Consider the following 13,033-nt stretch of genomic DNA (forward strand, 5'->3'; position numbering starts at 1 on the left):
CAGGGCATTGGCCTCGGCCTTGCCTTCAAAAGGCAATGGAGTCAATGGCAGTTGGAATGAGGAGTGGCCTCTCACCCTGGGGTGTCCTGAGAGGAGGCCCCAGGGGCAGCTGGCACATGCTCCTCCTTCATCCCTGGCTGCAAAAATGTCACCTCCCTTTCTCCCTGAGTAGAAGGGGCACCTGGAGGGAGGTCCAAATTCCTGAACCGCTTCTTGCTTAGCCACTACTCTATGGAGCCCATGGCTAAAGCAACAGGATACTGGTCAGAGTGTATATTGGTTGTCTGCTGTACCTGTCTGTCTATGGCAATCACCATTCTGTCCATGGAGGAAGCCACGCACTGATATGCCTGAGACATGGAAGAACTTATGGCTTGCATGGACTTCTCCATTGTCCACACAAAGCTACACATAACCTCTAGCATCTCTGGCATCTATTTCCCTACCTTTCAATGCATATCCAGGATTCTTGTGGCTATGACCAAAGGCCCAACATCACGTGGGGCTCAGCAGAGGCCTGGTTCCCAGCAGTCCTCTGAGTGTCCGGGGCCCTGGCTGTCACAATCTCCCTCAGCTGCTGGGACGTGTCTGTGTGGTCACCAGATCTCCCAATTCATAATGCAAAGCCTCTGTGACTCTTGTGGGCATTGCTGTGCTGTGGAGGGTGTGGAAGAGGCAATTGATGGTGTATCCTCTGGTTCAGGGGTGCCATCATCCACAGAGGTGGAATCTTCAATCTCCTGCTGTGGCTGTGGCCTGGGCTTGGGATCGCGAGAGCCTGTAATAGAGAACAAAAAGAAACACATTAAGGATCTGCAGAGTCTATGAGTGCATCACATTTCCTTGTGTGCCTCCTGGGTGCACATATGCCAGCATCAGGTTGGATCTGTTCTCACTCTGATCTTTTTCTGATCTCGCCCCTGCAGGCATTAACCTTGCTGGGGTGCCCAGTTTTCTTGGGCAGTAGCACAGCCTGGATGTTGGGCAGGACCCCACCCTGGGCCATGGTGACCCCTCCCTGCAGCTTGTTGAGCTCCTTGTCATTGTGGATGGTGAGCTGCAGGTGGCAGGGGATGATGCTGGTCTTCTTGTTGTCCTGGGCCACATTGCCAGCCAATTCATGGATTTCGGCAGTCAGGTACACAAGGATGGTGGCCAGGTAGACGGGGGTTCCGACCTCGAAAAGCTCGGCATAGTGACCCTTGCAGAGCAGCCGCTTGATTCAGTCAAAGGGGAACTAGAGACCAGCTCTGGAAGAGCAAGTCTTAGTCTTGGTGGCCCTTTCCCTCCAGTTTTACCGCGACTGGACATCTTGTAGTTGCCCCTGCTGAAAACCTTCAATCTGAGGTCTGACTGCTCGAGCCTTGCTGTCAACGATCGCTTGGCCGCCCTGCTCTCCTGCAATCTGTAGTGCCTCTCCCTCGGCAGGGGTGAGCAGCTTCAGGTCAGGCTCTTGACCAGTCCTTGTCCAGTCCAGCCCTTGTCCTCTCCCTCGAGTTGTGGGTCATGCCGATTTAGTGACATGTCAAGTGATACCTAACCCCCTTGTCTGCATCCCCAACACACATATTGGCCTGTCACTGGTACGTTGGATTCAAGCGCTCACTCAATCCAAACTGTCACATGCTTTGGCCTCAATTGCCATGCGGTGCTGAGGCCAACCATGCATTCACCCACCTGGCTTAGCTGCCCACTCGCACAGATACATTGCTTGATGACCCACTGGTAACATGCGATCGTGCCACTGTCTGGTGGGTTGGAGCAAGTCATTGACACTCTTCCTACACTGGACTCAGGATCTTTGATGAACCCCACAATTGCTCAGCTCCTCTGCAATCCCCATCCAGGCCGCTTTGATCTGGCAAGAGGGCCTTCTGTTGATATCTGTGGGAAGAGCGCCTCCCGCCGTTCCCTGTTGGCCAGGAGGAAAATCTGCTTGGAAGTATCACTAAATGTTGAGCTGGTCTCTGTCTTGCCTCAGACAATGCAGCTATAGGGGCTTGGATGTGATTGAAGGTAGGGAGTGGTGGAGGGATGGTGGAGAGGTGTTGGGGGGTGGGGGGGTGGTGGAGTGTTGTTCAGGCGGTGGTGGAGGGGTAGTCCCCAGGACAAGAAAGACTAATAAGGGTGGGAGTGATGGGGGGAGAGGTTTGAGGCAGTGCATCACAAATGGATCAGAGTACTGAATGAAAGGGTGTGGACATGAAAGTTGTGGCCTTGATACAGGGCCTCCCTGTTTGTCTTTTATAGCCTGCACCAATCTGCTGAATTGCTACCTGATAGCAGAATCCAGACTCCTCTGGTGCGTAATTGTAAATTTCTCATATGCCCACTGCCAGTCTTTCAAATTTTAATTGTAATTGTGTGTGCGCCAGGTCCCGACACACAAGCAGAAGTGCTGTTCACTTCCATTTCCGACACTAGGACTCATGCACCTCTTATTAAATTCTGCCCAGTATGCCAAGTGTGGTCTCACAAAAGCCCTTTACAATTGTAGCAAGGCTTCTTTATTCCTGTACCCCAATCCTCTTGCAACAAAGGCCAACATGCCACTTGCTTTCCTAATTGCTTGCTGCACCTGCATGCTAACTTTCTGTGTACATTGTAAGAGCATACCCAAGTCTTCCTGAGCATCAACTTTTATAAGTTTCCTAGAAAAATATTCTGCTGTTCTTTCTTTCGACTAAAGTCCTCTTCACAAATTACATTTCCATCATATTTCTACCTCTCTTCATTTCCAAAGAAGAGTCATACTGAATATGAAACGTTAACTCTGTTTCTCACTTCAGAGATGCTGCCAGACCCGCTGAGCTTTTCCAGAACTCATTGTTTTATTACATTTCCTCTTAGATTTGTATTGTCAGCAAACTTTGATACATCACTCTCTGTCTCTTCGTTTAGTCAGTATTATGGATTCTAAATAGCTAAGGCCCAATCACTGATCCTTGCAGCTCTCCATTAGTCACAGTCTTCCAACTTGAGAATATCTCATTTATGCCTACTCCTTGCTTCCTGTCTATTAACCAATCCTCTATCCATGCTAATATATTATCCCCAGCTCCATGAGCCCTTATTTTGCCTATTAATGTTTTGTGTGGCACCTTATTGAATGCCTTTTGGAAATCAAGACATACTACATCTACTGGTTCTCCTTTAGCAACCCTATTAGTTACGTCCTCAAAGAATCTAATAAAATTGTCAAACATGATTTCCCTTTCGTAAAACTATGTTGAATTTGTCTGATCATTCTATGATTTTCTAAATGCATTGTTAAGACTTCCTTAATAATAGATTCCAGCACCTTCCTGAACACTGATGTCAGGCCAACTGGCCTCTTATTCCCTGTTTTCCCTATCACTCCTTTTTTGAATAGCAGTGTTATATTTGTTAACTTCCAATCTGCCGGGACCATTCCAGAATCTAGGGAATTTTGGAAAACATAGTCAGCGCCCCCACTATCCCTGCAGCTAACGCTTTTAGAACCCAAGGGTGTAAGCCATCATTCTGGGGATTTGTCTGATTTTGGCCTCTTAAGTTTCTCCAGTGCTTCTTCTCTGCCTCATTGTGTATTCTTGGGTGAGAACCCAAAAATCAGTTAGAGTGCTGAAACAGCTGTGCCCCAAGGAAAACATTGCTTGATTGACAGCTCTGGCTTGCTGATCTCTTCTGTCAATTTCATAATGCTTATTTAAATAGGATAAAGTGGTTTCAAGTTCTTGCAGTTTCAGCTATTGATACTATAAAGGGTCTGGATGATTGACACTTTTATTTGGCCTATTGTAAAACCAAATTTTACGAATGAATGACTGCTTTTTAAAAACTTTTTTTTTAACACATTCTATTGTCACTATAGTGTTTATTGGCTTTATGCAGAGTGTGCAGTGGGTAAATAGGCATGAAATTGTCATAGCTTGCCATGGAAGATGTGAGGTGCCATGGTGGGTGGTGGGGTGGGTGGTTGGAGGGGCATGACTTGGCATGGAGACTATGAGGGGCCATGGGGTATGGGTAGAGGGGCATAGCTTGGCATGGGGCTATGTGGCGCCATAGCGGGTGGGTGAGGGGCATTGCTTAGCTATGGGAGGTAGGTGGCGGGCATGAGGGGCATGGATGGTGCTTGGGGAGTGTGCGTGAGTTGGTATGAGGGGTGAGGACTAGAGGGCCTTACTGTTGTTATTATCACAGACAAAGTCCCAGAGCACCGAGCTGGGCCTTTTAAACAGCCCACCTCTGTACCCGGCTGCCCCGCTCTCTTTCTGGTGGGCAGCGGGCTCGACTCCAGCATGCATCTGGCTTCCCCCCGCCTGAACGAAAATCGCGCCTTTGCAGGCACTTTTTCCCGAGGTAGGCATGAGAATCCAGGAAAATTCCTAACTCCTGCTGCTTGCCTCAGAGATGAAAATCCAGCCTGATAACCCTATTTCAACTGGCACAGCCACAAAGGGCCTTTTGTACCATAAAAACCTGATTTCTGGGTAGACTTTTTGGGTTGGCAGGCGGCCCAGATCGGTGGGTCTGGGAGTGGCTAGGGAATGGGCCACTGCCCGTGATTGGCCCCCTACCGCGATTTCATGCTGGCTGGCCAATTAGTGGTTACCCAGTGTGAAAGGCTCAGCGCTGCCAAAGTGGGGGCGGGAGGAGGGCGAGCTGAAGTTAGCACGGGCGCGGGAGAGCGCAGAAGGAAAGCTCCCTGAAGGCAGAGAGCTGCCTCAGGGAGCTGACGAATTTAAAATCAATGAAGACAGAATTTAAAATCCGGAAAAAATGTCCACACATCAGAATGAGTCACCTGTTTCCTGAAAAATGCAAAGGCCGCTTGGCCGATTTGCCCTCACGCCAGCCGTAATGTTGGATGGGCAGTGAAAAATCCACGTTAATTGATACTTTACTGGCCTTAATAGGCCTCTTAGTTTGCGGTGGGCGCGCTGCCGACTCTCACACACGCCTGCCGACTCTCACACACGCCTGCCGACTCTCGCGCAATCCTGCCAACTCTCGCGCACGCCTGCCGACTCTCGCGCACTCCTGTCGACTCTCGTGCACGCCTGCCGACTCTGGCGCACTCCTGCCGACTCTCGCGCACTCCCGCCGACTCTCGCGCACGCCTGCCGACTCTCGCGCACTCCCGCCGACTCTCGCGCACTCCCGCCGACTCTCGCGCACTCCTGCCGACTCTCGCGCACTCCTGCCGACTCTCGCGCACTCCTGCCGACTCTCGCGCACTCCTGCCGACTCTCGCGCACGCCTGCCGACTCTCGCGCACTCCTGCCGACCAAAATGTCGTACGAGGACATGACAACGTCAGGATGCTCGCCCAATGTCTTTGCGCACTATTGCACACTCGAGCATGTCAGGCGCGCACCCGCATGCCAAGCAGAAAATTCTGCCCTCTGTGTCATTCTATGATTCTCCAGACTGCTGTCCAGCAACATGCCTTCAGTGGTGTGAGACCTATCTTTGATGCAAGGTTGGGGCAAGTAGATTTTATAAGCAGCATATTGGAGTAGAAGCTTTTTCTGTTGTTTTTATTTTGCCCCAAATTTATTGTCACAAACCTCCATGTGCTTTCTGGCGCTTCCTGCAAACCACTTGCTGATTCTCCAGCTATCGATTTGGTATATATTCTAATAGTGCTGCAACTCTGAATTTTCTGATTTTACACTCTAGGGTTAAGTTAGAATGAAAAGTATAAGGCACTGTTATTAGGAGGATTAGTTGAGTTGGTGGAAGTAAGGAATTTTGCGTTCAAAGAAATCTAATTGTTGACAAGAACAAACTTACATTTAAGGTATTAGTGTTATTTGAAAGGTGAATTTCTGGCCCTGATAAAGTAGATTGCCTAGTAAGTATAAGAGACAACTACCATTATTGGTGCTGGAGGAAAGATTACCTTCACTTTGTCAGAATTGCTTTGTTTCATTGATTTAAACCACGTCAGAAGAATGTCAGCCAATTGCCTTTGAAAACCGATTTGGTTTTGACAGTGTTGTTCATTTGGGATGGATACCTTTTTGAAATCTCTTCTTTTGCTGGACTTCAAAACAAAAAGTGACTATAATATGGAAAACCAGAATACCATGAATGCTGAAAACCTGACATGAAAACAGAAAATGCTGGACAAAACTGAACAGGTCAGGCAGCATCTGTGTAGAGAGAGAGAGAAACAGGGTTAGTATTTCAGGTCTCTGAACTTACAACAGAACTGGGAAAAGTTAGAGATGTGATAGGTTTTGATCAAGGCATGGGTGGGACAAGGAGAAAAGGAAGGTCTGTGAAAGGGTGAAAGACAGAAGAAAAGTTAGTCCTCCAGGTCCAAAGGGAATGGTGATGGGGCAAGTAAAGAACCAAGGAAACAGAAGATGAGCCCAAAGCAGGTCTGTCTGAAAGAAAAAAATAACTGAAAGAAGCAAAGAAAAGGAAATAAAATGGGAGGCAGTGTTTATGATCTGAAATTGTGGAACTCAATATTGAGTCCAGAAGGTTTAAAGTGCCTAAATACAAAGTGCATAGGGGACCACATAGTAAGCAGCGAATACAGTAGACTAGATTGAAAGAAGTACATGTAAATCACTGCTTCACCCTGGCTGGTGAGGAGAGAGGAGGCAAAAGGGCAGATGTTACATCTCCTGAATTTGCATGGGAAGGTGCTGTGGGAAGGGGACCTGTTGGGGGTGACTGAGGAGTGGACCAGGATATCACGGAGGGAACAGTCCCTTCGGAAAGCTGACAGGGGAGGGGTGGGGAAGATGTGTTTGCTGGTGGCATCACATGGAAAGTGGTGGAAATGGCAGAAAATGATCCATTGAATACAAAGGCTGTTGGGATGGAAGATGAGGGCAAGCATGGTCCTGAGAGGGAGTGCGGGGGGAAATGTGGCAGACACAGTGGGGAGCCCTGCTGGCAACAACAGGGGGAGGGGATTCTCGGTTGAGAAAAAAAAAGACATCTCAGAGGCACTGTTGTGGAAGGTTGCATCATCAGCACGGATGCGATGAAGATGGAAGAACTGGGAGAATGGAATTGTGTCCTTACAGAGTGTAAGGTGTGATGAAGTGTAGCTGAAGTAGCTGTGGGAGTCAGTGGGCTTATGATGAATATTAGTTGGTAGCCTATCACTAGAACTATAGACAGAAAATGGACCAGGTAAAACTGAGAGAAGGGTGGAAATTCATCCACAAGCCTTAAAAGAGTTGGCTAATGAGGTAGTAGATGCGTTTGTGTTAATTTTCCAAAATTCCCCAGATTTTGGAAAGGTTCCATTAGACAGGAAAGTAGCAAATACAATCCCTCTATTCAAGGAGGGAGGGAGGCAGAAAACAGAAAACTATAAGCCTGTTAGTTTGACATCTGTCATGGGGAAGGTGTTAGAGTTGATCATTAAAGAGGTTATTGAGTATTTAAAAAAACACAAGGTAATCGGGAAGAGTCAGCATGGTTTTCTGAAAGGGAAATCATGCTTAACCAATTCATTGGAGTTCTTTGAAGGAGTAACATGCACAGTGCATAAAGGGGAGCCTGTAGATGTGCTGTACTTGGATTTCCAGAAGGTATTTGATAAGTTGCCATAGTTCAATGTGGAAAATAAAAGTTCATGGTGTAGGGGGTAACATATTAGCATGGATAGAAGATTGGCTGCCTGGCAGAAAACAGATGATATGCACAAATTAATTTGCAGGATGTGACTAATGGAGTCCCACAGGGGTCTGTGCTGGGGCCTCAACTTTTTATAATTTATACCAATGACTTAGATGAGGGGAGTGAAGGGATGGTAGCTAAATTTGCTGATGACACAAAGATAAATAGGAGAGTATGCTGTGAAGAAGACATAAAGAGTTTGTAGACAGATATAGATAGACTGAGTAATTGGGCAAAAATCTGGCAGTGGAGATAATGTGGGAAAATGTGAAGTTGTTCACTTTGGCAGGAAGAATAAAAATGCAGAGTATTACTTAAATTGAGAAGAATTCCGAGGTGCAGAAGGATCTAGGTATTCTCGTGCATGAGCCACAAAAAGCTAGTATGCAGGTACAGCATGTAGTTAAGAAGGCTAATGGAATGCTATCCTTTATTACGAGAGGAATTGAACATAAAAGTAAGGATGTTATGCTTCAGTTATACAGGGCATTGCAGTTTTGGTCTCCTTATTTAAAGAAGGATGTAAATGTGTTGCAGGTGGTTCAGAGGAGGTTTACCAGGTTGATATCTGGATTGAGTGGGCTGTCTTATGAGGAAAGGTTGGACAGGCTGGGCTTGTTTCCACTGGAGTTTAAAAGAGTGAGGGGTGACTTGATTGAAGTATATAAAATCCTGAATGGTCTTGACAAGATGGACGTGAAAAAGATGTTTCCTCTTGTGGTTGAGTTCAGAACGAGGGCGCACTGTTTTAAAATTAGGTGTTGCTCTTACAGGAGAGAGATGAGGAGCAATTTTTTCTTTCAGAGTGTTGTGCAACTTTGGAACTCGCTGCCTGAGAAGGCAGTGGAAGCAGTGTTACTGAATATTTTTAAGGCAGAGATAAATAATTTCTTGTTAAGCAAGAGAATTAAAGGTTATTGGGGGTAGATGGAACTCAAAACACAAACAGATCATCCATGATCATATTGAATGAGGGAGCAGGATCGAGGGGCCGAATGGCCTACTTCTGCTCCTACTTCGGATGTTTATATGTATGCTTGTATAAATTGGAAGTTAAGTTAATAAAGTTTTCCAATTCTGGGTGACAGCAGGATACGGCCCCAATACAGTGGTCAATGTAATGGAAGAAGAGTTTCGGGAGGGGGCCCCGAGTAGGAATGGGGCAAGGAATGTTTGACATATCCTACAAAAGGCAGACATAGCTAGGACCCATGCAGGCACCCATAGCAACACCTTTTATTTGGAGGACATTGAAGGGGAAGTTGTTCAGAGTGAGAATAAGCTCAGTCAGGCAGAGGAGGGTAATGGTGGATGGGGACTAGCTGGGCCTCCATTTGAGGAAGAAATAACAGCTCTGATTGTCCTGGGGTGATGGACTTGTAGAGAGATTGGATTTTCATGGTAAAGAGGAGATAGTTAGAGACAGGAAATTGGAAACTTTAAAGTGACAAGGGTATCACAAGAGTCATAGATGTAGGTGGGAAGAGGCTGGACAAGGGGGGAAAAAATAGAGTCAAGGTAGGAAGAAAGCAGTTCAGTAGGGCAGGAACAGACTGAAACAATGAGCCTACCAGGACAGTCCTGTTTATGAATCTTAGGAATGAGGTAGAAGCGAGCTGTATGGAGTTGGGGAATTGGGAAGCCGTGGAGGGAAGTTCACTGGAGAAGATGGGGTCAGTGACGGTTCTAGAAACAATGGCTTGATGTTTGGTGGTGGGCATCTTGGACCAGGGGGTGGTAGGAGGAATTTTCAGAGACTGTAATATGGGCTCTGCATCAAAGCTTCTTCAATGAACCTTTGTTTTACAATTGTCTGCATTAAGTCCATGCATCAGGTGGAAGAAACTCTAATACCTACAAGCATAGTAAGAAAACTGCTTAATGCTCACTAGTTTGCTTCACTTCTCCACCTTGTGGACAATTTCCTGTGGTTGTGCCTGATGCGTCTTTACATCAGGAACGTACAGTATGAGTCTTTTAAATTATACTGTTGAAGTAATTATCCCTTTTGTAATGTTCCCTGCTGTCTATCTATTGGTATTACAAATATGTGTAACCAATGGTGAAGCTTTCAGTGCCCTTCCTCGGAATGTTACATTGAACCACGCAAATCATGGTTAATCCCACTTCTGAGTTACTTGTTCTTCATATTGAGGTGATATAAAATGGTTTGTTAAAATACTCTAGTTAAACCTTTATGTAAAAAAAATCATAAGAGAAAGCAAAGCTGAGACATTCAGTCTTCGAATATGGCACTCAAACGTTAGATGTAACACAGCAGATCCAGATTTAAACTCACTACAATCTCTGCTTAAAACAGCATCTGGTACCACAGGAGACTGAATTTTCCATTTCTCATACCAGACATCCTATGGCATCTGAATGAGGTTGTCAACTTTGAGGTAGAAATTTCCTCGTGGCCTTTTTTTTAATGAGTTAGTTAATGTGAAATTCCTTTGTTCCCTATTTGAGCACAGCTTGTTTAAAATAAATGGGTCCACAACTTTGCTAAAAAAAAGGACACAGAGGAATTTCAGCCCTTTTATGTCAATTAGTGCTGAATTATGGGCAGATTTGCACTGTGGACTCACATCTGCCAGAGATTGTCTAAATTCATTTCATTTACAACCATCAGAGAGAAAAGACTTTCATCTCATCAGCCTGGACTAAATTCAAAACCATGTTTCAAAGGTGAAAGAGCAATGTTCAAATTCACAGTGCCACTCAGTCTACTACATCTATAAGACAGAGAACACTTTACATTTGAAAGGTCCATTGAATGAACAGGACCTCGAAAAAATAAAGTTACAGTACGGCCTATAGTCAAGGAAATACAAATGTATTCTAAAAATATTAATAGCAGAATTTATTTTCATAACTCAGAGTTACTAAAAGTGCAGCATTCTTCCACATGCACAAGACTGAAAGGTTGCAGGAAAACAAAATTTATTCAGTCTCCTTGAAGAACAGGCGAGTTCTCAAATGAGTGGGTTTGTGAGCATGACTAATTGCTCAACAAGGATTACTCAGTCCAAGAATCAGCTGCAGCCCAAAGCCTGCTAATTGAAAGCAGAACAAGTCTTCACTTCAGGCTAGAAAGGAAATATTTTATCTCCTCAAAGGTTTGAAGGTAATTGTTTCAGAAAAGTTCAAGGTTTCCAGAGATCCATAGTTGCAACCATCAAGAATAACTGTGCAAGTGTGCATAAATCACTGATGGGAGTGGAACTTCACCTTATCATTATTCCTGTTAAAATTCAATGTGGAAGATTATATTTTGGAAGCAATAATGACATTAAAACTACCTAAATGTCAACATCATGTTTAGGCTCAATTAAAGAAAAGCTGATATCACTGAACATGAAAAATATCAATATTTTTGTATTTAAATGTTAAGCACACTTGTAGAATGACTTATTATTTAAAAATATTAATATAGGATGGTTGTTGAGTTTGAATAAGATGGAGGTTTCTCAGGCATATGGTGCAGTGAGTGCAAAGTACACCGATTTAGCAGTTGGATAATCTGTGAAGTGTTGGTTTCACTCCTAAATTTCCAGGCAATTGCTTAACTGAGGTGCTGGACCCAATGACTGTTCAGTGCCCCTGTTACACAATTAGGCCTGATGTCTACCCTGCTCGGAAATCTTCTGTGACTCCTATTGTTGCCAATGACAGGTAGATTTATTTTTAATTTTGTTCCTGGAGAAGAGAAACTTCCTGTGAATCCAGATTATACATGAGTTCACCCTCCAAGTCCCCACTCATAGTAATTGTGCCTCCCATTTTCCATTCCAATACCCTGTCCTGGAACCTACCTGAGGATGACTACTGGCAAGACAAACAGCTCAAAATTCAACCCTGGAGCTGGGCAAACAGCTTGTGAAAGTGTGACAGGCTTACCCAGAATATTTAGCTGAGGCTCCATGCAGGCTGGACTCACGTTTCTCTATTAAGGCATATGCCCAAAAGCAGATCCAGGCTAATTTCTACCCCAGAGCTTGTTGGGTTGATGAACAAACTTACTTTGTAGAAGCACTGTGTAATCTATTTTGTTCAAATTTAATTTGTGTAAACGCATCTATTTTCAATATGAATATAGCAATAGGAGATGGCATTCAACTGTTGACCACCCAACTTTCCATTCTAGCTGACATGGTAATAATTTCTTCACTCAGAAACTGTTCCCCTTGCTTCCAAAACTTGCATCATCTCCTTCTTCCTCAACCACCCTCCCCACCCACATTTAACCCCTCTGATCTTGAAAATTGCCATCCTGTCTACAACATCCTTTTTCCTCTTCACAATCCTTAAATGTGTTTTCATCCCTAAATCCATGCCCATTTTCCCTGTAACTTCAGTTAGCTCTCTACCTCTGTCATAGTAGTGAAATGGCCTTCATAAATGTCACAAATAGTATCTCTTTCATTTTGAACATGGTGCTTTAACCGTCCTCAAATTCCTGAACTTTCTGCATCCTTTTGCACAGCTGATCACACCATTCCCCTGGAGTCCTCCAAAAATCTATCCTTTGCCCCTTTTTCTTCATCTATATGCTGCCTCTTGATAGCATCATTCACAGACATGGGGTAAGTTCCCACCTGAATGCTGACAACATCCAGCTCTATCTCTCTACTTTCACTCTCAACCCTCTCCACTATCTCTATGCCATAAACTACTTGCCCAGCATCCAATTATATGAAACAAATTCCAACTCCCTCCCTGACCACCATCTCAAGCTGAGCCAGATCCCACTGCCCTGCTTCCTCCCTATAGCTCAGGACCTGACTCAACTATTTATTCAAATCCCTCTGAATAGATCCAGTAGCTGCTACCTCAAAGTTTTCCTGTGGGAAAGCATTCTGTGCTGCCAATAATGCTCCGAGTAAACAAATTTCTCCCAAATAACTGATTTCCTAACTAAAGGATATAGTCTTTCCTTCTTCAATCTCTTGAAGCCCTTCATAATATAAAAAAAAATGTCTTATTGAATCTCTTCTTAGCCTCTCTGCTCCAGTGGAAATAGTCCCAACATCTTAAGTCTCTCCTCATAACTTTAATTTCAATTCCTGGGATCATCTTCATAAATTTGCATTGTATAATGTGGCAGCCTTCCAACTTGTATGATGATGGTTTGGGTCGTGTTGGCCACCTCTTTGTCAAGCATCACCTGGTGTGGCTCAGGAGCCCCACTCTGGCATCAGTCTCTGCCCTATTTGCTGCAGAGGATGACAGAGGGCTAAGAAGGCACACAATTCGCTGGGCTCTGTTTTCTCTGGGCCAGCTGAGCTTTTTGTTTCTGCTCGCTCTTCCAATGCCTTTCCAATCAGTCAGCCTCCAGGGGTCATGGCTGTCAGTGACTGTCAATATCCACCAATCCACCATCTTTATATCTCAC

Source organism: Cetorhinus maximus, chromosome 1 (genome assembly GCF_964194155.1).
Source record: "Cetorhinus maximus chromosome 1, sCetMax3.hap1.1, whole genome shotgun sequence".
NCBI lineage: Eukaryota > Metazoa > Chordata > Chondrichthyes > Lamniformes > Cetorhinidae > Cetorhinus > Cetorhinus maximus.